Source organism: Dermacentor silvarum, chromosome 2 (genome assembly GCF_013339745.2).
Source record: "Dermacentor silvarum isolate Dsil-2018 chromosome 2, BIME_Dsil_1.4, whole genome shotgun sequence".
In the NCBI taxonomy this organism is placed as follows: Eukaryota; Metazoa; Arthropoda; class Arachnida; order Ixodida; family Ixodidae; genus Dermacentor; species Dermacentor silvarum.
Genome location: NC_051155.1, coordinates 215131088 through 215156558, shown reverse-complemented (window position 1 = coordinate 215156558; position 25471 = coordinate 215131088).

Sequence of the window (25471 nt, the reverse complement as noted above, 5' to 3'; positions counted from 1 at the left end):
CGCACAAGCGCACCTAATACGCCAATAGAGTTTGAAACCCTATTCATAAACATGGTTAGGGTAGATAAAGTTCGATAACGTTCACCTATAAGTTCACGGGAAAGCGGACGTTTTTTGGGAAGCGCATATGTATGCAAAAATATGCGGAAGCAAGTCTACGAAGCCCCCACATTTTCAAAGGTCTTCCGACGATGGCTTTACGTTGGTTCAGTGGAAAGTTTTCCACTTCATTATTTTCATTTCTTTCCTAATTTTACTGCAAAGCACGATGAGACACACTGCACAAGATGTCCCGATGGGTTCCGCGAAAAGCGCCCTCTCTGTTAAACTTGTATATTTCTCGGTGTCCTTCATTGTTTTACACCTTCCTTATTGCGCGCACGGAAAGTTGACAACGGAAACGGAATCTCCACTTTCCAGAGCGTTTAGTCACCTTTCTGCACATGCTTTGAGAACATTGATCAGAGAGAAAAAAGTTGGACACGCGAGTTGCCCAGTCCTCTAGTTTTCTTGCTTTCAGCGCTCGGGGCACAGAAATAACGTAACAAGCGTTCTAAGCATGTAAAGTGGGTCGGTAGAAGGTTGATAGATGGCAGTGTTACCTAATGATCAGTGGAACACCGAGCTGCTCGGAAAAGTGCCGCTTCTTTTTTTCCCCCAACGCCGGTAGATATACGCGTACATGCACTCCCACGCTCCCTACGACCTATATACACGCAGGCTCCCACGCGATTATGAGCGAAAGCGGGATTACCTGCGTTCGTAATCGAACGAATCGTGGAACCGTCACCGACGTATCCCCGGTGGAACGACTGCTTCGCACCGCACGCAATGCCTGCCCCCATGGGATGCGTCCTGTCATTGTCGACCTCTAATAACTGATAAGCTCGCACGTTTCGCAACGTCCGGTGCGCGAAAAAGCTTCTCCATTCGTTGGAGAACCCGACAAAAATAAAAAAACAGTGTTTACGACAGAGTCTTTGAGTCAGAATGTGCAAGTACATTCAGGCGACCGCCGACGAAAGGCGGGTTTTGCATTTTCTGTTTGCAAATAGCCATGCTAGGCTACCCTATGTGGGGGAAAGGCGTAAGGTAATTAAAGGTGACCCCAAAAAACAAGGAGGTGGGGAGCAGAAAAGAAACCAAATTTGCAGCAGAATTCGTCATATGCTGAATGCCAACGTTAATGCGATTAGCATGGAAATAATGTAGCGACACACCATATTGACATCGCCGAAACGCGCCACGTATGAGGCGTGTATGCAACCGAACGGAGTCTTTCTCTTCGAGCTCTCGCTGCTGCTTGCGTCAGTGGCCAGTTTGGCCAGCGCACACTTATTCTTCTACTTTCTGGGGTTTTACGTGCCAAAACCAGTTCTGATTATGAGGCACGCAGTAGTGGAGGGCTCCGGATTAATTTTGACCACCTGGAGTTCTTTAACGTGCACTACAACGCAAGCACACGGGCGTTTTTGCATTTCGCCTCCATCGAAATGCGGCCGCCGGGGCCGGGATTCGATCCCGCGACCTCGTTCTCAGCAGCGCAACGCCTTAGCTGACTGAGCCACCCCGGCGGGTCCAGCGCACACTTATTACAGCTGAGCGGAAGCTCGCAGATTACTTATGGGACGCGGCAGATGAATGTGATGACGTGTAATGCTACGGCCGCTTGATCAAAACGGACATGTGCGTCTTGATCGAGTGGCCGTGGTGATGGTAATCTCATTAACGTCCACAGTTATCTGTTATTGCAATTGGCATTCTTAGAATGCTTCCCATCAAGAACACAATAAAGGTTGTTTCTCTAGCCAGGATTACATATCCAGCAAACCAAGTTAGTGCTATTGTTGATTTCGAACCCGGTTCGCCCAGCACAGCATCCCGATGCTCTACCCATTAGACCACGGACTGCCCAACGACACAAGTTGGCGGGAAAACGTGCGGTCAAACAAACAAACAAACAAACAAACAAACAAACAAACAAACAAACAAACAAACAAACAAACAAACAAACAAACAAACAAACAAACAAACAAACAAACAAACAAACAAACAAACAAGCAAGCAAGCAAGCAAGCAAGCAAGCAAGCAAGCAAGCAAGCAAGCAAGCAAGCAAGCAAACAAGCAAACAAACAAGCAAGCAAGCAAGCAAGCAAGCAAGCAAGCAAGCAAGCAAGCAAGCAAGCAAGCAAGCAAGCAAGCAAACAAACAAACAAACAAACAAACAAACAAACAAACAAACAAACAAACAAACAAACAAACAAACAAACAAACAAACAAACAAGCAAACAAACAAGCAAACAAACAAACAAACAAACAAACAAACAAACAAACAAACAAACAAGCAAGCAAGCAAGCAAGCAAGCAAGCAAACAAACAAACAAACAAACAAACAAACAAACAAACAAACAAACAAACAAACAAGCCGACAGATATTACAGCAAACTGGGCGAAGGTCTCAAACAATTTTCTAATCACATTAAAAACTTTCCACGGAGTCTACGGGCTGAAAATTAAAAACTTTAAAAACCACGGATTCCACGAGCTGAAGAAACACTTATGTGCCGCCTGTGGCTCGGCGTCGCATTGACGAATGCCCATTCATTCCAGATTTGAATACGTCTGACTGCCCCGCTTGCGACAACTGCGGCTACGATTAGACGGTCAGGCATCTTTTCAGAGACTGCCCAATATCCCAGTGTGGCTAGAAAATCGATCTCGACTGCGCTTAATAAACTGCATGACCGACCCTTGACACAGGAGATAAGTTTGGGACACAGGCCCAGACCGTGTTCAATACAGAAAGGTTTAAACGCGTTGCTTCGCTACTTGAACACATGGCGCACTGTGTGACAGACTCTATAAATAAAATTGAAGCTATTGTAGTACGTTGCATCGCGTTTATGCACAGAGGAAGCCTATCAGAAAACATAATTTGTACCACGTCATTATTCGCCTTGTCTACGGTGAACCGAGCGCAAGTTTTTCAACACTCGCATAGAGGCTGCCAACCTAAAATGTGAGTGATCTTCACTGCACCCCTATACTCAACGGTAATGCGTGAGCACTGCGGTATCACATTCATTTGGGGCTCCAGGTATTCAAGCGTACTAATTAAATTTCTTGGGGAGATTGATGATACTACCAGATAAAAAGAAGGCCTACAATACCCTATTATTGAGCATAGTCTATAGTTATCAAGCGGGCGCTATCTTTCCATGCAAATCAGATATGGTTCAGTCTCGCATGTAGGCGCTGGTAATTAGATCGTTGACAATTAAAGCGTCACAATAGATGTACGGGCTACGACGGAATTGCTCAAACTTATGCGCATCCCTACGCATGACGCGAAATTTGGAGCAAGTGCCCAAATAAAGCTTTGGGGGATCTTGAGAGAAAGGTGAAAACGGGGCAAGGGTTGCTTGTGTCGTCATCAATGTTCTATGAGACGACCGGAAAGTTGAAATAAATAAATTGATAACAAGTTTATTGGCGGTGCGTTTCTTCAAAGAATGGCGAGGCAGCGTGAGGCACCGTCTCGAAAGACACCAGCGACCAGCAGCGCGAGCAGAGCGAGCCGAGCGTTGTTGATGCTGCTGGACGGAGGCCTGTCTTCTTCGCACAATAAATGAATGAATAAATAAATAAATAAATAAATAAATAAATAAATAAATAAATAAATAAATAAATAAATAAATAAATAAATAAATAAATAAATAAATAAATAAATAAATAAATAAATAAATAAATAAAAAAAGCGAGACAGAAAGAGTGAAGCATGTCTTCTTTTTTTCTTTGTTCATTTGGTTCAATTACGAAAACGTTCCTTCACAAATTAATTTTTAACCTTCTGCTCTACATACGTTCCAAGTGTTAGCTGCCCTTACCCGCCGCTGTAGCACAATGGCCATGGAGCTGCACTGCTTAACTCGAGGTCGCGGGTTGAATCCCGTGTGCGTAAAACACAAAAATTTATTCCTTATTTTCGTTTTTTCTCGATCTCAGCCGCGGCGCTCGAATTTCGTTGAGGGTGACGTGTAAGAAACGTTTGAGTACTTATAATTAGGCGCATGTTAAAAATTCCCAGGCGGTCAAAATTAATCCGACCACGGCGTGCCTCATAATCAGATCGGGGTTTTGGCACGTACAACGACAGAATCTTAATAGTTTCGTATTAGCTCCCGCAAACCTTTGTCAAGCACTCCCGAGACCATAAAACGTGCAGGCGCTTTCTCTGAACAGGGCTCCTTTCTGGTACACTTGATGGCAAGAAAACATTGCCAGAAAGAATGCAGGATGGCAGTGAATAAAAGCAAACGCTTTCTAGTTTTTAGCTTATTTTCGTCTTTGGAGCGTTCTACAGTCTACGAAGTAGAATTGAAGAAAACTAATTAAGAATTAGACATGATTCAAGAAGGACGCGTAATTTACCGCATAACTTTTTTTTTCTTGTGTCGAGAGGCTTTGGTTCCTTAAAGCGCCGAGTCTAACAGGGTCATAAGAAGCATCCTGCCGACATTGGCGGATAAGCGAAAATAAAAATTCGTTCATGCGTAGGGTGAAAATGCATGTGGAACAACCGGGTTCTTTTTCACCTGCTTTCCAGAAATCTAATTTAACATCACTCATAACAGTACCACGACGTTCATAAATCTGGGCGCCCGCTGAAGTTCCATAATCTGTCGCTTGATTAGCCATCTTGGTTTTCTTATTCTTAGGAAGTAGGACAGCTTTAAGCTCGAACTTTGATGTCCCTACTGCCGCGAACATTTCACCCTGACAGAAAGGAGCGATAGAGTAGCCAAACGCTCTCAACGACAAACTCGTCGAAAATAATGTTTGGGCACACCCGAGAACAGTCAGACATCAAGAAGCTAAATAATTTAGAACAAAAAAAAAAAGCTTTAGATAGCCGAACAGACAAATAGAGATCGCGTACACACAGATGTAGAACTGACCAAGGGAAAACGCCACCCGGCCCCGAGGCTCGGCCGACACTTGTCGATAATCCGAATTCTCAAGCTGCCACTACAAATCAATGCCGGCCCAAGAATGGTATAGCATGGGAGAGGTGCCCCGTTTCACGCTTTCATTTCCCCAACACCGAACGTTATTACCGGGAGCGGAATCCGCGCGCACCCCTCTCGCCAAAGTGTCACCCCCCTCCACCCAAAAATCCTTCCCACCTCCAAACCTCATCTCTCTCCTTCCAGCAGCCCGTTCTTTATCAGCGAGTCTCTGTCCGCACTTGTCCCCAGTACCTTTCCCCAAAAGCCCACTCCATTTTTTTCTTTCTTTTTTATTATTGTTGGCGTCTTCTAATTTTTTTATTCATTACTTTAGTCCGAGTTTTCTATCTGGACGCTTTGGTTCTTCTCTCTATGTCCATGATTCCGCGCCACCGCAGTTAGATCATCTCATACCTCCCCTCCCTCTTCTATCTCTCTCTCTCTCTCGCACACGTGGCTGCTTTTCGTGTTGCAGCGGTCCACGCGCGTGTGTGTATACGTCTCTGGATTGGATTTGCTTGCTTGGGCCGTTTATTTGCTCTCGGAGAGGTTATCGACTGATTCATGTCGCCGCCGCCAGCGACGTCGACAGTCTGTTTGGGTGCCGCCGGGTTGAAGGCGCCCGCCGCGAGCGCCCCCCCCCCCCCTCCCCCCCCTCTCCCAACCCCGTCTTCTCCCGTCGAGCACACTTCATCCGCCGCGTCTTTGACCGGGCTTCAGTCGCACAGACGGAGTCCGGACCGTGTCTGGCGCCGTCTTAATTGCGATCGACACGGCGTCCAGATGACCGGCGGCGATGAAGCGACACCACCTCCCTTCCCGATCTTCCTTTTCCCCGCGTTTCTTCGAGGAAGCGCCGTGCTGCGCTTCCTGCGTTTTTCTGTCACCCTTACGTTGGCGGTGCTGTAGGCTCGATGGCGCTAAAATCATGCAGCATAGAGAAGACAGTGGCGGGTGTAAGGGGATCGGCGGCACAAACATTGTGGTGGTTTAAGAAAAGCTGCTCGTGATTTATCGGTAGCTGATTTCTTGCGCCACTGGCCGGAGATCTTGCAGCGTGTGAACACACTTGAGAATTCAGCCTTTCGAGAATAAAGAGACGCCGATACACGACCTGATTCCCACATTCAACAACACAAAACAGACAGTATGTGTTTGTATAAGATGTTTATTGTTATTAACTGCGCCGTAGCCTTAGGGCAGTCGCATATTATATCGCTATACCTCGTAATTCCACCATGAACTTAATAAAATATTGTGATTCTGATTTTGACACAAAAAATGAAAGGATTAACAAAAGGAAGACCTGGTTGACAACGTGTGCCTGCGCTGGCAAAACAGGAGATGTAGTAAGAAAACGCCTGATAAGAATAACGCAGGGAGATCGCGAAGGCACAAGATGAGCGCAAGGCAGTACAACGTAATTACTTCGTGCACGCACCTCTTCATTGATTGGAACAAACTGATAGTGACGTATAGAAACCCCTCATGAACCTATGCTCGAATATTTCGCTATAGGTGTGGCAGGATGTCTCGGCGCTGCACGCTATTAGTGAGGCGCGCAAGTGTTAGGCGCACAATACACGGCCGGGTTACACGGCGCCGTTAGAAAACATCTGCGCCGGCACCGTTGACGCCTGTGTCGGTGCACCCTGATCCTCTGCCCATTGATGACACTCGCACTCCGTTGACTCCCCGAGATATTGGTCGTTCGGGTACACACCACCTCTCTTCGCTCGAACGCACTCCCAGTGTTCGCAATCTGCGGACCATATTTATAGCAGCCACGGTACAACCAGCTGCGCTGAAGTACTGCGGGAGGTGTCGCGGAAGTTCAGATTTCCGTTTGAGAAATAAAGGCATTGTGCACGATGTATAATATCAGCGCAAATGACGGCGAAACCGTGACCGGCTATAAAATCTGGATTATATCACGGCCATCCATTGCGGCATTTGTTTGGGAACGAATGCTAGCTGTCGGGGCAAACTATTGCCTGAATTCGACCGCTTCATTACAAGTACGACGTTAAAAACCGAAGGAATAAGAATAAATGTTCCGGCATTGGACACTTTCACTCGTTCACCTGAGTCGAAAGCTCTGACGAGGGGTTAAAGCTGAGCCGGAATAGGATCTAATTGGACGGATGTCCAGCCCTTTTCCCAACAGACAGCAAAGCCTCGCGGTGCAAATGAAGGCTTGGGTAACTGTAAAGGCAACATGTAAAGGCAGGTACATGTGAAGACATGGACTTATTGCGCTACAAGCAACTTTGCTACGAAATCCAAAATCTCGTGTAAGATGGGAGCAGGGAAACCCGCTTTGAATGCAACGCGACTCTGTATTGCACCGGCTGAGTCTTTTGAAGCTCAGACGCGGGGCACATTAGGGACATTTCGATTCGTTGCAACAGCAGGTTTATTCAGGTTCAGTGACTTTTGAACTATGCGTATTTTCAATCACACGAAGAAAATAAATTTTTACGTAAGCCGCAGACCTTTTACATACAGCCGGTGAAGAATACAATGTGTATAGTGACTGGAGAAAAGCGCTGAAAAGCGTTGGTTTTTCTTATCGTATGCATGAGTCCCACTATATGCTCGCAACTGTAGACCTTTTGGAATGATTGGCGTCGAAGAAGATGTCAATCAGCAAAGCCCTACGAAGTCATTATTCTTGCAAGAGAGGTTGCTAGGTTGCGGACGAAGTTGCTGCAGCTTGCGTTCATTTTGTTAGGTCAATATTGAAGACAGCACGCAGACAAGAAAAGAAATGAAAAAGACGCAATCGTTCAGTCTGTTTGATTTCTTTCATTGTCCGCGTGTCTTTTTGTTTTCAATCTTGCGCCGCTTATATAAACAAAAAAAATATTAGTACATATTTTTTTGTATTATCCACATGCACATCAGTTATGAAATTGACCACAATTCGGAATTCGCACAATGGCCTTGCCGAATATTCAATGCGATTGTCTCACCTTTATAATATCGGATGCTAAGGTCCTGTCACATTTAGGCGTACCACACATCGAAATGTACCACACTCAAAAGTTTATTTCACCAATCGAGCGCAACATTGCTGTGAGCCGTAAGCCAGCGTGTGCACATAACAAGCAGAACTAAGAGAATATACAGCCAACGCATGCGTTGCAGCATTTGCGCGTGTCCCCCTATCACAGACTATTGTTTACACCAACTCTACGAAACGCCAACATAGACATGGAGAAAACGCAAGAAAGTGTTACTGTGCCGGGAAGTTGCCGCAGAAGGAATGAAAGGGAAGGGGGCAAGAAGTAACACCCCGCATTTTGTCACCTTTCGCGCCTACGCAGCTCCTTTCTGCCACGTTTGCGCGCCAAAGATTTATTCTCCTCTTCGCGTCGCCATCCTCGTCCAGTCCGGTTTCCCCAGAAAGAGAAGAGGCCCGTCAACGCTCTTGCTGTTGCGTGGGCGAGAAGGGCCAGCCGGGAGGGAGCGCCGACAACAGCACGGAGCGTCCGAGAGACGCGCCTGCTGCTGGCGTCAGCGGCATCGAAGCAGGCCTGACCACGCGTGTGGCGCCTGGACCGTCGAGGGAGAGTGCCGCCGGCACCGGGACGACGCATTCGTGCTCGCCGAGTCGCTGCATGCGGCACGTGGGCACAAGCCGAACCGCAAAAGATGTGTTGTGTTAGTCCGCTGGAACCGCTGTCCTCTTTAGTATATTTTATGCGTACTAATGTGCGTGTGTGTGAGATTGTTTGTGTGTGCGTGTGTGTGAACGAACGCACGTGTGTAAGCATTTCCAACTTCGTGCGTCTTTCGTATGTGGGCCTGCATATATTCATGCCTGGGAGTGAGCGCGTGTCTGGAGCGCTTTAATTTGTACGTGAAAGTGCTTGCAATGAACCGCACCTCTTTCCCTTTGTCGGCCTTTTTTGTTGCTCTTTTAGTTAGGCCTAATTATGGAGGTTGCGTGTGTTGTTCGTATACGTGTGTGGCACGCGTGTCGTGGGTGTTATAAACCAAGAAGTTTTGTTGTTCTTCATCGTCACTTTACCTTTTTTTTCTCGTCATGTTGAGTTGCAGAGGCATGGTCTCGCCTATGGACGTGGTTTCGAGACAGCAGTCAACAGAAACGGCACAATACGCGAAAGTATTTACGCTTGTGATGCGAGAGAGCAAAAAAAAAAAAAAAAAGAATGCAGGATGCACCAAACCTTGTTCTATAGCTGTCCGGCGGAAATACGAGGATGCGGTCATTAGGGTTGATCTTACTGCGTTAGTAGAATTATTTTCGGTATCTAATGTACTCACAAATATGGTGCTGAGTACATTATTAAAAAGAAAAGAAAATGAGTGGTCACCTGAGTTCTGTGGCGCACAAAAGAAGCATCGAGGAATCCACTTGTGTAAGTGACGGTTATGTATGGAAGAAGGCGACGTTATTAGGCCGGAAACCATTGCACCACACGTGATCGTTATCGAAGTGCTCACGGTAACTGGCGCGTCTGTTATGCGTGAACGTGCCCTCACCGAAAGGTACGTCTCCGTGAGAACGGTTAGAACGCCGCCCAATAAATATAAGAAGAAAATCAACAAAAACAACAAGAACAACAAAAAACAGGCCATTACTTCGGCCCTACCGAGATAACATTGGGTTGTGTAAAAGAAAGGATGCGCACTAGACTACCGGGAAAGCTGTCTTCCTAAGTGAGCATCGCTGTTGCAGGTGGCACTGTCCCATGTACAAGAGTTCGTTTTTGCATCAGAGCAGCGGGAAGTGGTTCAGACAGAGTCGCGGCTGTCAGAAAAAAATGGCTCATATATATATATATATATATATATATATATATATATATATATATATATATATATATATAATTGCTTTCAGCAGTGAGCTCTTGGGATGCATGCGGCAGTATCTTGGATAGACAAGTTTGCCATTGCGTGAAAAATGAGTACTCTTTCACAAATGGTGGAGAGCGAACAACGAAACTTGTTCCAGCGGAGCAAACCTATCTGACAAGAAGACAGAAGACAAACACGCCTTGTTGTTTCTTCCGGCGACCCCCGTTACAAATATAATTTCGCGAGTACCCCTGACATGAAATCTTTCCCGGATCGTAGGGGAACATTGTAGCCGGAACCAAAATTGCGCATTGGTGGAGAAAAAAAGGCTACATCGGCGACCCATTTCTACTTCATATTCATTCGAAACCACATAGTACATAAATAAATGGTAGTGTTTTTCACTTTTCTGTATTGTTTCTTTCGCCCATAAAAAACGTCTCAGCTAAGACTGCCACACAGCACCGTAATAAATAGCTTAACAAGTACATAAAGGTGCCCGTGGGCTTTTTTGAATTCTCTCTCTCTTTATTTTTTTTTTGGACTGTCTGCAGAAAACGTGTTTCTTATGCGATTGCTTGCAAGGCACGGAAGATGAGTGAGCCTGTGCTTTGAGAATGTGCATGTGACAACCCTTCCTCAGCGCGGGATCATATTTTCTCCGCATCCTGGGACTGCCGCATGGCCAACGAACACGGCATCCAATTTTTCTGGGCAGTCACTGGAAGAGTTACGCGGTGGGAGGAAACACTTTCAAGCGTGCTGCTGCTTTTCACTACGCGGGTCTAAGTCGGAGCGAGCCTATATGTTTTAGCGGTGTCATCCCACTTTTAGCAACGAACACTACGAACCTCTTCTCTCTGCTTTCTGAAGCGAAGGGAAGGCTCCGCCAGCAGCTGTATACTGTATATAGTGCAATGTTATAATCCAAAAGCGAGCGTGGAACGATATAGCACAACACGTATATCTTCCCGCATTGCGCATAGAGCAGCATTTTGATAATAATGTTCTCGTGTTCGTTCATAACATTCCCGTGTCCCTTTGTAAATATTCCTCAGTCTTGTATATCCCAGTGCGTTTAGTATTTTAGTGCGTCTTGTAGACATTCCGCAATGTATGTTCAACAGCCAAGGTCGCAGAAACAACTCGCCCAGTGTATACCACCTTATTGTATATTCCAGTGTTATTTGCATTCCCGTGTATTTTGTATTAGAGATAGACCGAACTGAGCAACGCCGTTCGGTAGGCGTAAGATTCTATTAAACTGCACTTCACGCGCAATGAAGGTGCTCACAGCCTTACTCAGAGACCATGGCCTCGATAAGGCACTTAATAGTTAGTTATGTTACTGTACCCGCCATGGTGACGTAATGGCTTTGGCATTACACTGCTAAGCCAGAGCGCACGGGAACAATTCCGGGCCATGACGGGGGTGAAATGCAAAGACATCCGTAAACAGTGCGTTGGGTGCAAGTTAAAGAACCCCAGGTAGTCGAAACTAACGCGAAGTCTCCCACATGGCATGCCTCGTGATTATATCGTGGTTTTGGCTGGTAAAACCTCTTTATTGATTTTTTTCTACGCTACTCTGTGTGCTTCTTTATGTTGTATGCGCGTGCATTATGTTTGATTGCCGCATTTCCCATGTAACCCTCGTCACGTACCTGGAGTAACATGTTAGGAGTATGGCCAGGCAAACATCTCCAGGGATGCGTTAAATAATGGTTAGCTCTCTACGCTAAACTGTGGAAACCAGCCATAAATGTGTGGTTGGCAGCTGGAATATCTCGGCAAGCCGTTGCCTTATTTCCAAAGCAGAAGCCCACTACAACGGTTTCGTTTGCCTGGCATAACTGCCGCTGCATTGCGTAGCACGATTGCAGCCTCATTAGTCGGACGCAATAGGGCTGAAAATTAAAGCGCGCTGCTACTGTATTTAAGCATAGGTAAATATGGGCCCGCGTATATGAGTATACTGCGTCTGTTTCAGCCATTAATAGCTGCCATTGTACCGCAATGCGCATCTAAGAGCTCAATGACGACAATACAGTGAGACGTGCACTTCCAATGGGCACTTATATCTGCCGTTAGCGAGAATATTTGGAGAATTGGATTGGATATGTCGCAAATGTCAGAAGAGAACATGTTAGAGGTCGGCTCTGGCGTGTTTTCACATTTTGCTAAATTAACTTGAGCGGTATTATGGTGACGAAACGAAGTCGCGACAACTAAGCAAACAGGGAAAGCACAGTTGGCTTAAGCCTTCCTTTTGAACAATAAACTTATGGATTAACGCTGGACGCATTAAATCGCTCAAACTTTCATCATTAGTAGGATGCAGAGCACTACAATTATCGTGTATCATGTAAGAAGATTTAAAAAAAGAACCCTAGATGTGCTTTTGTACTTAAGTCTCTCAACAACTTCCTGCCAGAACCTGTGGAGAAAATTGTGCAACAACCACGTAACGTCTCTAAATACCATAGCTTGGCCCTGAAATCATATACCCATATGGGGTTTCATATAAAGTCCTCACCTTTATCCTCAACAAAACATGCAAACACCACTGCATTGTTATTGAAGGCCATTTGTGTGCATGAAATGCATGCCGATAACACAAATACGTAACGTTTGCCTCACACACACACACAAAAAAAAGAAGCGATATTCAATGCTGGTATACCAACTGCATTAAATTATTAGATCACTTTCTTTTTCTTTAGGCTTAATACGCATGCACTTACAATTTATTCAGAAAATGATGGGTTACAATAAGATGCACGTTAGCTTGCTTTATTGCGTTTATTTTTGAAAGCGTATATCTGAAATCCAAATGCACACTCAGCTTCAACGACAATTACCTGTACTGAAAGTTTCATTGCTTTCTTACTTCGGTCATGTTTATCATGTAAATCTCATTTCTGCGCGAAACGTTTTTTGCGTTATGCTTGTGATACACGTATTTATTTTTCTTCGTATTTTCGACGAAACTTATGTTGCTGGTGGCCCGGCGATAAATTGTCATCATCTCTCATGCGCCCTTGTGCCATAAACAAGAAGCTTCGTCGCATCTCTTGTTGCCGCCAACAGAGACAGGAATTTCATGCTGAAACGGCGACGAGGAAAAAAAGGAAAAATGAGCGCCAAGAACAGCAGCGCAATCCTGGTCTTTCGTACAACACACTACATCGCACGCAGTTCTGTATACGCGAGGGTTTGCGCAGACGGTCATTTGTCTCGAATTTCCGCTACATAAAGAAGGTCCGGCACCGACGAACCAGCGTAAGTGGTCGGGCTTCCCAACAACACCAAACCAAAAGGTGCCGTTGTTTTCCCAAGCAAACCAAAAGCTCGCGTTTGCTTCCAGCTGCACAGATGCCTCTAGGCTTCAGCCGAGAGCCCGAACACAAGGAACTTGGAACAGCCGCCAAAGAATGATCGTATAGTGCGAGCGAGTGTCCGTGTTTTATAAACGTGGCCACTCTCAGAATGGGATGCACAAACAAACTGGGAAAAAAAAAAGAAGGGATGGGGAGAAGCGGGGGGGGGGGGGGGGGGGGCGCCTTGTTTGAGTGGTCGAGTTTAGAGAATCGCTAAAATATAGGGTGTGCCTGCGGAGGAAAAAAGCCGCGCTCGGTTGCTCTCATGTGCGCCCGGAGCGGCCGCGTCCCTGATATAGCGTTTCGGGGATTGCGTTTACCCAAAGGGCTTCAGCTCCTGGGTTGATTTCAACAACAGCGGTATAGCCTGTAACGCCAGTATTTCATTTACATCACGGACATTCCGCTCCGGCTTTCTTTGAGGTTATCACAGCCTTGGCCACTAAACTATTCCGACGGAGTGCAGACAAACGCGCGGACCTAGGGAATGCGCAATGCGGGCTTCCGTATCTTCGATTTCCACATGCGGCCATGCCTTTATGTTTTCTTTCGCTATATTTGTTCTTAACTATAGCATACTTTTTTTTGAAAGAGTAGATCATATGTCGCTTTTTACTAAGTTTCCGTGCGTGTTCTTCAGTGACTAGAATTTTAAGCACTGCTAGAGACTGCCAAGTAAGAAATCCAATTGTGTTTTAGTAAAGAGTATATACGCGTAGCTCGATGCGAACTCAGTAAAGAAAAGGCCTGAGAGAAAGAGTTCCCGCAAGAGATAAAGTACAGAAAAAAAATTGGACTGGGAAAAGTGAACTGTTGTGCGAAATATTTAAAGAAAAACTTGGCTGAGATGTTCACAGCAGCGTATGCTACCCACGGACTATGCTATTTCACCGTGCTCGAGGGCTGGTTCAGGGCCCCTTTAACTCCCTCAGCAATTTGGCCATTATGGACGCCTTTCTTACTGCTTTAATTTTTATTAGTTATTACAGTTAACACGAGTGAAGTCGTAGACTCGCTTTGAGCGGTGAATTAAATTTTGTGCGTAAGTGTCAAATGACCCATTGAGAGAAATGCAGCTCCACTAACGTGAAACCTGGGGAAGTGCGAAGCATGCAGTGGTGCACCGCGAATGGGCTCATACTGCCTTAAGCAATGGTTCATAACCCCGTAAACGCGGCCTCCCCATTACGACGACCTGAAGAGAAGTGAAATTCTACGCTGGAATGATGAGCGGCAACGCAGCCAGCTGTGAAAGACGACGGCGAACGCGGGAGCAGTGGCACAAGCGCGCGCCGAGCGCGAGCCCGAGCCGCTCGCTTACCGTGACTACGACAGGAGACACCGACACCCCGAGCGTATAAGGTGCTTCGCACCTAAAAATTGAACAGAAAGCTTACCTTGTGGATGAGATACTCCAGTTGGACATTTCGCTCCGTCTACGAAGGCTGACCCCGATGGAATCCAGGCCCCACGAAAGGTCTGATCGTAAAAAGAAAAAAAAAATACTTTAACATTTTTTTTGTCATCACTCCATGGCTTCTTCTCTACGTGTTGTTTTTCTATAACACCGCGAGGTGTCACAACGCCACAATCTTTACAAATCACAACGCTATTCACTTTACAAACTTATCGTTGGAAACGACCATGTTGCTAAGGTATCACCTGTCGGGAGTAGAACCACGCAGCCCTTTGACCTGCACTATTGGACACGCTCCCGGCTACAATGTTCGAATAATCTTTTAAGTAGTTGTCATATGTAAGTGCCGCGAGGTGCCGCTAAAAGTTTGGAGCGGCCACCCAAGCTCCGGGAAGAAGAAGCGAACGGGTGCACGAACACGGCGGCACGAGACGAGCTCGCAGTGTTCGAGCCAGGTGGGCAGCAGTTCGGAGCTCCTGGGGCGAACGAGGCGAGAGGACCTGCCTGGCGAGACGTCCGTGGCAAGGTGCAGAGGATCGCGGAGCCGGGCGTGGACGAGGGCGTCCGAGGAAACAGGGCTCCTGCTGCCAATGCTCGAGGCGCTGGCTGACCCGAGTGCCACCGGTCCCTGAGCTGCTGCACCTGAGCTGTGCCCAGCAGCATTCGTCTGGCACAGATGTTGCTGTGCTAGACGCGGTCCTCACGTGCGACCGCCGCACGTGGATTTCGAGTGGCGTACGAGCTGGCCACCGAGGTCGTGCTGTACAAGGCGTTCCCTGCCTGCTGCCGAATAGTCCCAAACATCACAGTAGTCTATTTTAAGTCTTCTTTCTTTATTCTTGATAAATCTGCTGTACTTGTGAAAACTCGCATAGGATTCGCAAGCGCGTGCATAAACGGGTGTAGTAAAAAGAAAATAGTTGCTATTTTCAATTCTTTCTTACAAGCGTGGATTCCACATAGTTTACCTAAAGAGCCTGCTTCTCCAAATTCCTGAGGATGAACTTACTTTAAATATTGAATGATGGTATGTGTAGCCCGAAACTAAAACGTCCCGGTCAAGGTTGGCGACACAACGGCCCATGTCTTTAATACAGCAGTTGCGGGGAAATTAAGCAGTTCATGAATCGACGTGACAGCTTCGTTTTGTGTGCTATAATATAGAGAAGTGAGCTTCTACTCGAAAACTTATGATAATCTATTATTACTGCGAACCTAATTTCTCAGCAAAACCTTGTGTTTCCAACGTTGTATTTCGTTGGACAATATAGTACAAAATTTAGCAAAACAGATGTTGACATTTGATGGAGCGAAGACCATCATTTCAAAGTTTACGCTGCAAAAATATAGATCTACTTTCGGCGTGTTTGTTTTATCGAGCCATGAACCTTGAGTTATCGTCTCTTGCGATCATAGGAAGGCGATAAAAGTCACGGACGGATAGTTTTTCGAGGCTTTATGTTACTTTCTTATGCTTTTAGGCTTTTCAGATGAGTGCGCAAATAACACAGCTGAAGCGTATTTCGATACGGTGAAATTGCCACACTAGACTCGCAGCATATTATATTTGACCAGCGGCAAACTTGAATTCGGCTAGCGTGCGCGGAGACGCTGCTGAAGTTCTATTGCGCGCGACTTATTTCGATTTGCTCGTGGGCACGGTACATGTCGAAATGGATTTGTGCTCTCTTGGTACACATGAAAAAAAAATGTACCCAATTTTCGAAGCATGCATGTTACAACTATGCTACCACTGCTTTTTGCGAACCTAACGTATTTTGTGAGATATAGACTTGAGAACACTGCTCCTAAGCGTAGATCGCTATCTTGCGATCCCGTTTCAAGTTAGGAAGCTAAGTTCCCACTTAACTTCGCAAAACATCTGTCTCATGCATGCCTAATGAATTCATGTCTTATTAATGCTCTTGTATCACGGTCGCTGAAACGGCCGTTAATTGCACATATTCCGTCCAGAATAACGCCGGAAGCATCAGCGCAATTCCAGCATATGCATGAAAGGTTATCATGCTGAGTCTTCGAGATTATCGCATTTATATCCCTTCAAATTATTGCGCGATTTCGTCCCGAATATTATATCGTTCCATATTGCTAAACAATTCCTCATTATTCTATTTGGTGTTCATACTATTATTAACGGAATAATTTCGACCACATGCGTTTTTTTTTTCACGTGAACATATATCTGAGGTATCCATGCAAGAAGTGCTGAGGGCGTTCAAAGCCGGAGGCGAGCACTCGAAAAGAACCAGCCGGCCAAGACTCGAACGCCCTAAAACGACCACTCGAATTGTAAGAATTGCCATGCGCATACACGTGCGCACAAAGCATACCAGTATGCAAGAACTTCAAAAATGCATGCTTGCTTTTCGGGAAAACACATACCTGCCCACTGTAAGACAGATTCTGGGTATAACCATCGGCACGTCCCTAACTGCATGAGATGATCCTGGAAAATGACCAATTGTAAGTAGCAGGAGGCAGAAGATATTCGCGAGCAAAGGAAGAATAGACAGCAGTTATACGGACAGGGAGCAAGGCGACACTCGTCCTCACGCGTAGGCAAGTGTCCTTCGTGCTTTTGCCAGAGGTAATAAAAAGATGCACACCTGTCTTCGATGTGCTAGCTGACCAAGAGTAAAATGCACGTTCCCGTCTAATGAACAGCTCGTCGCAGCCCGCACAACGTTTCCAGCTTACCTCAGGCCGCATTCCTGCATTTGCAATGAACAAAGGAGGTGTATGTTGAACATAACTGAAGCGTGGGAGTGGTTCACCCCGCAGTGTGCAGGCGCCCCTTTAGCCTGTCTCAAATTGGTGACGCTGGTTTCTGAACGTGTACTGATTGCATAATCTATTATTACGGATTGGAAGCATCGGCAACAAAAACATTACGTAATATGGCAGCGCGCTTCGATAGAAGAACGTAACACAGTGAACAAACACGGGCGCTGTAAAACAATATGTCGCCGGCTTCTCCGCAGCTATAAATTGTTAAATGAATGAAGGGTGAGGATTGGTGAAGTGAAACATTTCAGATATTTAGCAGTTCGCAGCCAAACGAAAGGCAGTCAATTGCAACTAAACGTAGTAAATAATAAATCAAGCACGAAAAGATAATATATATATCCCATTACTCATAGTCTAATATACAGACATCGAACCTGTACCGCCAGAAGACCACTGATTCGAGTGTCTTTCGCTGGAACAATTTGGAACAACGAGGAACGACTGGGCCTATACGTCACAGGAGCCGGAGTAGTTGACAAGCGCAAAAACAACTGACGTGCTTATCATCGCCAACTAAAGTTGAATTACTTACCGCGGTGGGGGCTTTTTACTTGCACAAAAAGAAGGGTCAGTAAGCGCAAGGTAAATACACCTGGTAGCGAAGCTTCCATAGAAGCCCATACGTTCAAAACATGGCGGCTTATCGGCGGTTCATGGGGCTTAGCGCCATCTGTGTGCCGAGGGAACACTTCCGGCGGAAGAAAAAATAATTTGACGTCATATCTATTAAAAACTTAAGTGACGTCATTTTGTTCTCATAAGCGCGAAATTTGTTTTCGGAGGCCTGCCTTTAGAGCTGTATATTCAAATGCCCCGCCATTCGACGTGATGGGCGTTTCGAGCTTTCAGCGCGGAAACCCATGCAGGAAAAGTTCAGCCATACGTGTGTCGAAACTGCACCCTTGCGCAGAACATACTTTGTTTGGAGGCCGACGAACGCTTTGGGCGTAGAGTGCTCGTCCTTTCGTCGGACGCCAAGCCCGTCGGCCAGCGCTGTCCCACGAAAACAACTAAAGTGAACAATTATCTGACGGTCGCAACTCACTACTTTTGACTGAACAGGTTAAGAAACAATGAAGCTACACGCGTCACCCAATTCAGACAAACGTCGACAAGCAAAGCAACACAACATGTGAGGGGGGCGTATTGTAACAGGTGAACTTTAGGAGTGAACTTGAAGAGCTGCATTGCATTGCAAGTGATAACGGCGTCAACGCCCGCCGCTATCGGTGGGCGCTCTTACGGTGGGCGCTGAAAAAAGTATTTATTGATAATAATCAAGTAAAATAGAGTTGTTCTTTTAAGGCCATGCGTATATAAAATTGATTAGAAATTTTATTTTCGTTGAATGAATCTAACTGTGTATCGCTTTAATAAAAAAAAAAAACGCTTTTTTTTTCTTTCGCAGTGTTTGTTCCCTCCAAACGTAGTCGCGCTTCAATCGCTGCTCCCATAACCACCCGCGCTGATGTTGGCGACAATTCGCTCGGAACCGCTTTTCGCCCGAAGCTTCGCGACCATTTGGATCGACCTTGGTAAGGGCGTCGTGCCCGTCCTACAGTTTGAGTCGAACTGTCAGGGCGCTGCTACGTCCAGAAGGCGGAGCTATAGAGTGCTCTGAAACGCACTGCGGTCGAGATTTGCGCGTAAAATTTTATCGGCTGTGCCATCTAAGTATAACGATACCTTCGCACTCGGAGCCTGGCAGTAATAAAACATGACCTCCAGTTATTCAGTAGGCTATAGGCACAGCGGACTAGCGCATACAGCCGAGCCTGCAGCACTGATTACCGCTTGCACACGCATACTTGACAAGCTTTCGGTGTCATGTACAATGCTGCGGCTGGATTCACGGAGACATCGCGATGTTTAGGAAGTGTTCGCCTTGGGACAACGTGCGACTCTAGGTTCGCTCGCAGTAGTACCCCGCTGTGGAAAACCTCAGAACGGTTATTTTCCGTTCATGGAAAATTACGGTCGAATGAATACGGTGTAAACTTTAGTGTTCCAAACCCAAATCTTCCCCAGCAAAGAAATCACGCCGAGTAAGTAAAATATCCAACGTGACGACGCGAACATATAGTGTGAATGAACGCGTAATCTGTTTTTTTAATTAACTTAATAAACGGCTGGGGCCTGCCTTCTTCGTTCTCGTCTTTGTAGATGCGCATCCCAGCTCATGCGTCTGTTCTCCTCAACACTTTAACTAGAGCTACTATAACTAGACAATGTAGCCGTCACGCTAGATTGCGTTTGCCTCGGCCAATAGAAGCGGCATAAGCGCGTTCACAGCGCCATATAGAAGAAGAAATAAAAGTGCAGCCCGAATGGCTCAAATGACGCGCTCGCTTGGCTATCAATTTGGCTCGATATTAAGACTCCCTTTGAATCACCGAGCCTTGAAGCAAATGAGAAACACAATTTAAAAATATCTAGAAGTCAAGAGGCGCAAAACGGAAGCGTTTGAAAAGAAAATTTTGCCTGCTACGAACTTCCTGGCAAAGCAAGAACATCATACATCTTACAGGAGAGTTCTTGTCCCATAGCATCCAAAGAAAAAATAAAAAGTAAAAACAAACAGGAAAGAACAACAACAACAACAAAAAAAGAAAGATAAAGACAGGCACAATTTTTCGCGCTGTATAACTCGGGGTTTACCGGTTAGCCTCTCGGAAGCATCATGCTGGAAACAATGTTCTCTTGATCGAACCAGCCTGTTGAAAAAAGCCTTATATAACTCAGCTCTAAACCGCACCAAAATTAATGTTTGAAAACAAGCAGAATGACATGCTGGAGCACGTTAGGGAATAAATTTATTTGCCTCCTCAAGGCGGTTCTCACCAAAGGGCCGTTATTAACGCGCGCTGAAGCGCATTCCACTTATATGATGAGCGCTGCTCCTAGCTGACGACTCGGCTCTTCTGAACGCCAGCACCTATATAGCATTATAGCGAAGTGCCGTAGATTCATCGTCATTTTTTCGCTGGCGTGCTCAACTATTCCCGTTTACTCGACTGGACTGCCGACAGCTCGAGATGCCGACGCAAAAAATATTAAAAACAGAAATTAAAACAAATGATGCAAACTGGAATCAGTGCGGCTTGCGTGCTTGCACTCCATTTGCAACAACGGCGCAACAAGCACAACAGAAGAATCAAAATAAATGCTTCGTCAGGTGCTACCAGAAGACACCGAGCCTCACACCTCGCGCCGGAGTGGGCGGCTCAATGAGATCAATCGGGTATGAGAGAGCCAAACACTGCATGCCCTGCCCACGCATTTCTTTCTTTCCTTTTTTTACTTATATGCGTAGCTTAATTTACTGCCCTTTTTTCTATTTTTATCTTGCCTCCGTTTCTGCACTTCTGCACGCGACGTTCTCGTTGCTGGCAGGATCGAGCTTATCGCGTATATAATTTGCATGTGGAAATTCCTATTTGCATATTCCCGGATTAAATTACTCGTGCTATTAATATGCACGCGCGCAGGCGCGCACTTGTTCCTGTTTGAAGACGCATACGTTTACCTCCGCCGAGCGATTTCGGGCGCTTGATGCAGATTGCTCACTGTTGGGGAGATAACTAGCAAGAAAGAAACAAATATATACGAAGGACACGATAAGAAGTACAAAAAGATAAGAAATGAAATGGCCGGGAGAACAACGCGAAAAATTAGGCGCTAGAAGAGGAAGGCTGCGGGTGGCGCGGCAAAGCTCGAGGAATGTAAGCAGACGCGGTTATGCAGAGAGAGTGCAATAATTTTTCCTTTTTTATTTTTCTTTAGGCGACTTCATGCCGATATTCGCCGAGCTAATGAAAACCGTTTCTGGCTTTCCGCAACACACGCAACGCTCCCAGAGTTTAAGTGTAAGATGCCGCCCCAGGAACTCGCAGCGACTTCAACAAATAAACGGCGAGCAAGAGCCGTTTGTTCGAGTATCTTCTTTTAAGTCCTCGTGTATCTTTTCCGTTCGAGCAGGACAATAAGAAAAGGTAAATAATTCGATGACACGTAAGAGAACGAACCGTAAGTAAGCGAGCCGAAGAGAGGCGGAATGAGTAAGTAACGAGGCCGTACTATAGGAAGAACAAGAAAAAATGATAATGTAATGAAGAAGCGGGGTTTGTTGAAATGTACGCACTTACTTCGATAATTTTTGCCGCCACTGCCGCCGAGGTACAGGGGGCAGTCAGGGGAAGAGATTGCCCCGCTGCGTCATTATTTCCTTTTGCGCGGATTGATTTCTGCTCGTGCGCAGAAGGTCGGAAGGAAGGACGACGAAGACGACGAGCCAGAGCCGCGTGCCTTTTAATTAAGAGGCTCGCTTAATTTTCCTTGCGTGTCATTTTTCTTCCGCGGTGATTAAAGTCGTCCAGTCCCTGTGCGTGTGTCTCTGTGTTTCCGTTCAGCCCTGCTTCTGCTCATGCCTTCGTTATATTATTGTATTTTATAAATTTCTCTGTTGCGCCGTGCACTTGAGCACTTCACTGCCCCTTCGCAGTGTATCCGCCCACCCTCTACCGCTTCTCGTTCCGCTCGCATCGTCTGCCCCCCCCCCCCCCCCCCCCTCCTACGACCCTCCTTTTCTATCTTTTCTTTTCTTTTTTCTTTCTTTCTAGAAAGAACGCGCTCTCTTCTTGTGCTTTGTCATTGACGCTTCTGGTCATGCCACACTGCTCTTGCGAGCACGCATAGCGGAACGGTCACAATCGGGCTCCAAGCCGAGTCCAGCTTTACCTTGCTTTGAAGGAGCCTCTCGAAATGAGATTGGCCTTCTCAGTTCCGTTGCGTCACAGACTTCTCGCTAAGTGACGTAGTTCACGAAGGCAAACACTTGCTTTTCGTTCTGAACTCGAACTCTGCTTTTTTTAGCTGTAACTCTAACCGTTAGCCAAAAAATAATCGAAAAAAAAAATATCGCGATGTAGGCGAGCTCTTTGATTTGCGTCGAGCGGACTCGGGCTTCGAGCGTTAGTGTTCTGCGCAAGCATTGACCTCCTGTGGACTGCTCGATAGAATACAATGAATTACTGCAGATACTCTTTTATTATTATTGTGTACTTTTTGAAATTTATTCCGATGTATGTACCCTTCAACGTGTGATTTTTTTTAACGTGCAGTTTTGTTTTGTTATGACCTACGCATATATGTAACATGCTCTTCTGTTGTTTGTACATTTATGCTGTTTCATGTTTCGTATGTATGCTAATGTATGCTGTGTCATGTCTTATTTATTACCTATGAATCTCAATGCGCAATTCATTAGTATGTTAAGCGACTATAACAATATGTAATAGAACGAACTTGCTAGAGCAGACCATATGAAAGTAACGGCCAACATTGCAACTTTAACGTCAGAATTTTGTATAATCGGCACCACGGCTTCAAAAAAAAAAAAAAAAAAAAAAAAAAAAGAAAGCGCGGACAGAAATCTCGGCTGGCAACCGGTATATCATACTTTTTGCTCTGTCCTATTTTATTCCTTTCTTAGCATCGACCGATCACGACCGGCCAATCGCGGGGTTAACGTAGGCGAAGCACCGCTTGGGCCCCCGATGAAGCGCGCGCGAAAGGAAATGGGAGTGGAATCATTACATTTATCACGGGCCCTGGTGCAGTATATTTATTGCGCCAGATTCGCAATAAAGACGGCTTTCTGCCCTACCTGGCTGAAATATAATAATGGCAAAACTCGAAGCAACAAAAGGAATCGAGAAGCAAAGCGGGGCGGAAGTACAAGCACATCGTTAATGCTTAATATAAATGAGAGCAACACTCCGCACCCACCAAGATAGTCGCATATGGAGGCTTACAACAGTGCCACGATCCCGGATCTTAGTGCCGCGTATGCAGCCAGTGCTGACGAGCGCCACGTGCTACTATATACTCCTCTCCAGTTAATGTGAGCAGTTATGGTGATGCGGGACGAGGGTAACAAACCGCCTTCATGCTGCGACCTATAAGCGGTGCGTGCGAGATTTCCCTCGTGGCTGCTCAATTATTCTGCCAAACTTGCTGCTGCTGCTTCTGTGTACTGTGGAGCGAAGCTCGCTGTCCTTAGGCGAAAAGGTAAATTTACTTGTGCACTTATGAAGTGACGATACCATTGATACCGTCTCCTCTCACTTCTAATTTCTAAATCCAACAAGGCATGTGAGCTTGTGGAGCTTCTTCCATGTTTTTTAAAAATTATTTTGGTGCGTAACTGTAGACAAATGAGAAGGTACGCTTCATTCTAGCTAATAAAAAAGTTAAATTCTTAACTCACACTGCAGCGTAAATTATTTCCCGAAGTAATTACAACATCACAACACTAAGCCTACAAAAGATGAAATGTAAAAAAAAAAATTACCATAAAAGGCTAACCAGACAGGTGTCGCATGTGCGCACGTGTTAATAGAAGCTTAATTGTTAACCCACCTGGGCAATAAAAATATTTCTATACGCACCCAGGAATGTCATACCTGTATAGTTCAAGTAATCTAGGAACAAACACTCAATATTCCCAACGAAATCCACAATTCTACTAAAAATATTTTTACGTTCATGCGGGATCTTTTAAGGAAATGAGTATCAGCAGAGGCTAAATGAAGCCACGAGATGGAAGGCGTAAATACCAGGTTATTCCGCTTACCTTGCTCCGTCTCGTGCGTAGACGGAGAGCACACTTTCAAAACTTAATTAATTTGTGGGGTTTTAGGTGCCAAGAACCATTATCTGATTATGAGGCACATTACAGTAGGGAGTCAGGATTAATTTCAACCACCTGGGGTTCTTTAACGTGCACCCAATGCCCGGTACATGGGCGTTTATTTCTATTTCGCCGCAATCGAAATGCGGCCGCCGCGGCAGGGATTTGATCCCGCGACCTCATGCTTAGCTGCGTAATGCCGAACCAATGCACTAAGCAACCACGGCGGGCAGCTCGTATTCCCGATCACACGATGGCAGAGAAAGAAAGCGACGCGCACACAACGATAGTCTTCTTTCTTTTCGCTTGTGCACGTTCAATCGCGCTGCAAAGTTTGCTAATGCTCTCGTCAGCTTCATTAAAGCAGGCATCGCGACAATAACAGAACATATATGTATTAATATCATATAAAGAAATATCAAATTTGATTTTGATTCTGACGAGATTCAAAACAAATATGTTCAACGCTCCAAGCAAAGCAAAATTTGTTTTATACTAATATTTGCATTTCTTTTCTGATGAACGTACCACAAGGACAACCTGTTTATTGTTCCCGCAGTGTCGGCATTTTGAAATTTAGATATTGAGAAAGGTACAACAACTTTGCATTTTTTTTCTTTTTGACTATGTGCCTGTATGATGCGTATGAAGCACACCTTTTTTGCCGCGCCGTCCGTTCATCGTTTAGTGATTAACTGAAGCCCACGGGAATATCAAAACATCCTCTCCGCACCACTGCGGTCTGATACGCAGGCAGGCGCGTCGCTGCATGATAAAATGGTGCCTGCGAAACTTTCACAACTTTCAAAGTTTGCTTAAACATAATCAAAATTACGCACGCACGTTTCGGTCTTTCTCACTTTGCATATCGGTCGGGAACTCAAACTGACTAGCCAGCGCACGAGGCATTTCATTAACCTAGAAGTTCAGTTATTCGTGTCTGGGTTATCTCCAATGTGATGGCTGCACCTTTTGTCGCTTTGGCGCTTGTGTAGGTCAATATTTTGAGAAAACAAAACAGAGCAATACACGAAGATTGATTTCAACACTACTAGCACTAGTATACTTTCATGCATACTAGCGAGAAAAAACAGGTATACTTTCCGAAACGCAGAAGTAAAGACACCAGACGCGTAGGACAGGTGGCTGAATGCTGGGCAACTTTCTACGCTCGTCATAATACAAGACAGATCGCTAGAAAAAAAAAGTGCAACACGCTAGAAGACATTCCCGCATAATTAATCACGTCCTTAAGATCAGTCTCGGCAAGTTATCTTTCCCAAGGAAGCCATCGCAGGGCGGAAAAAAAAAAGTTGCGCAAGTTTTCTTTTCTTGCGCT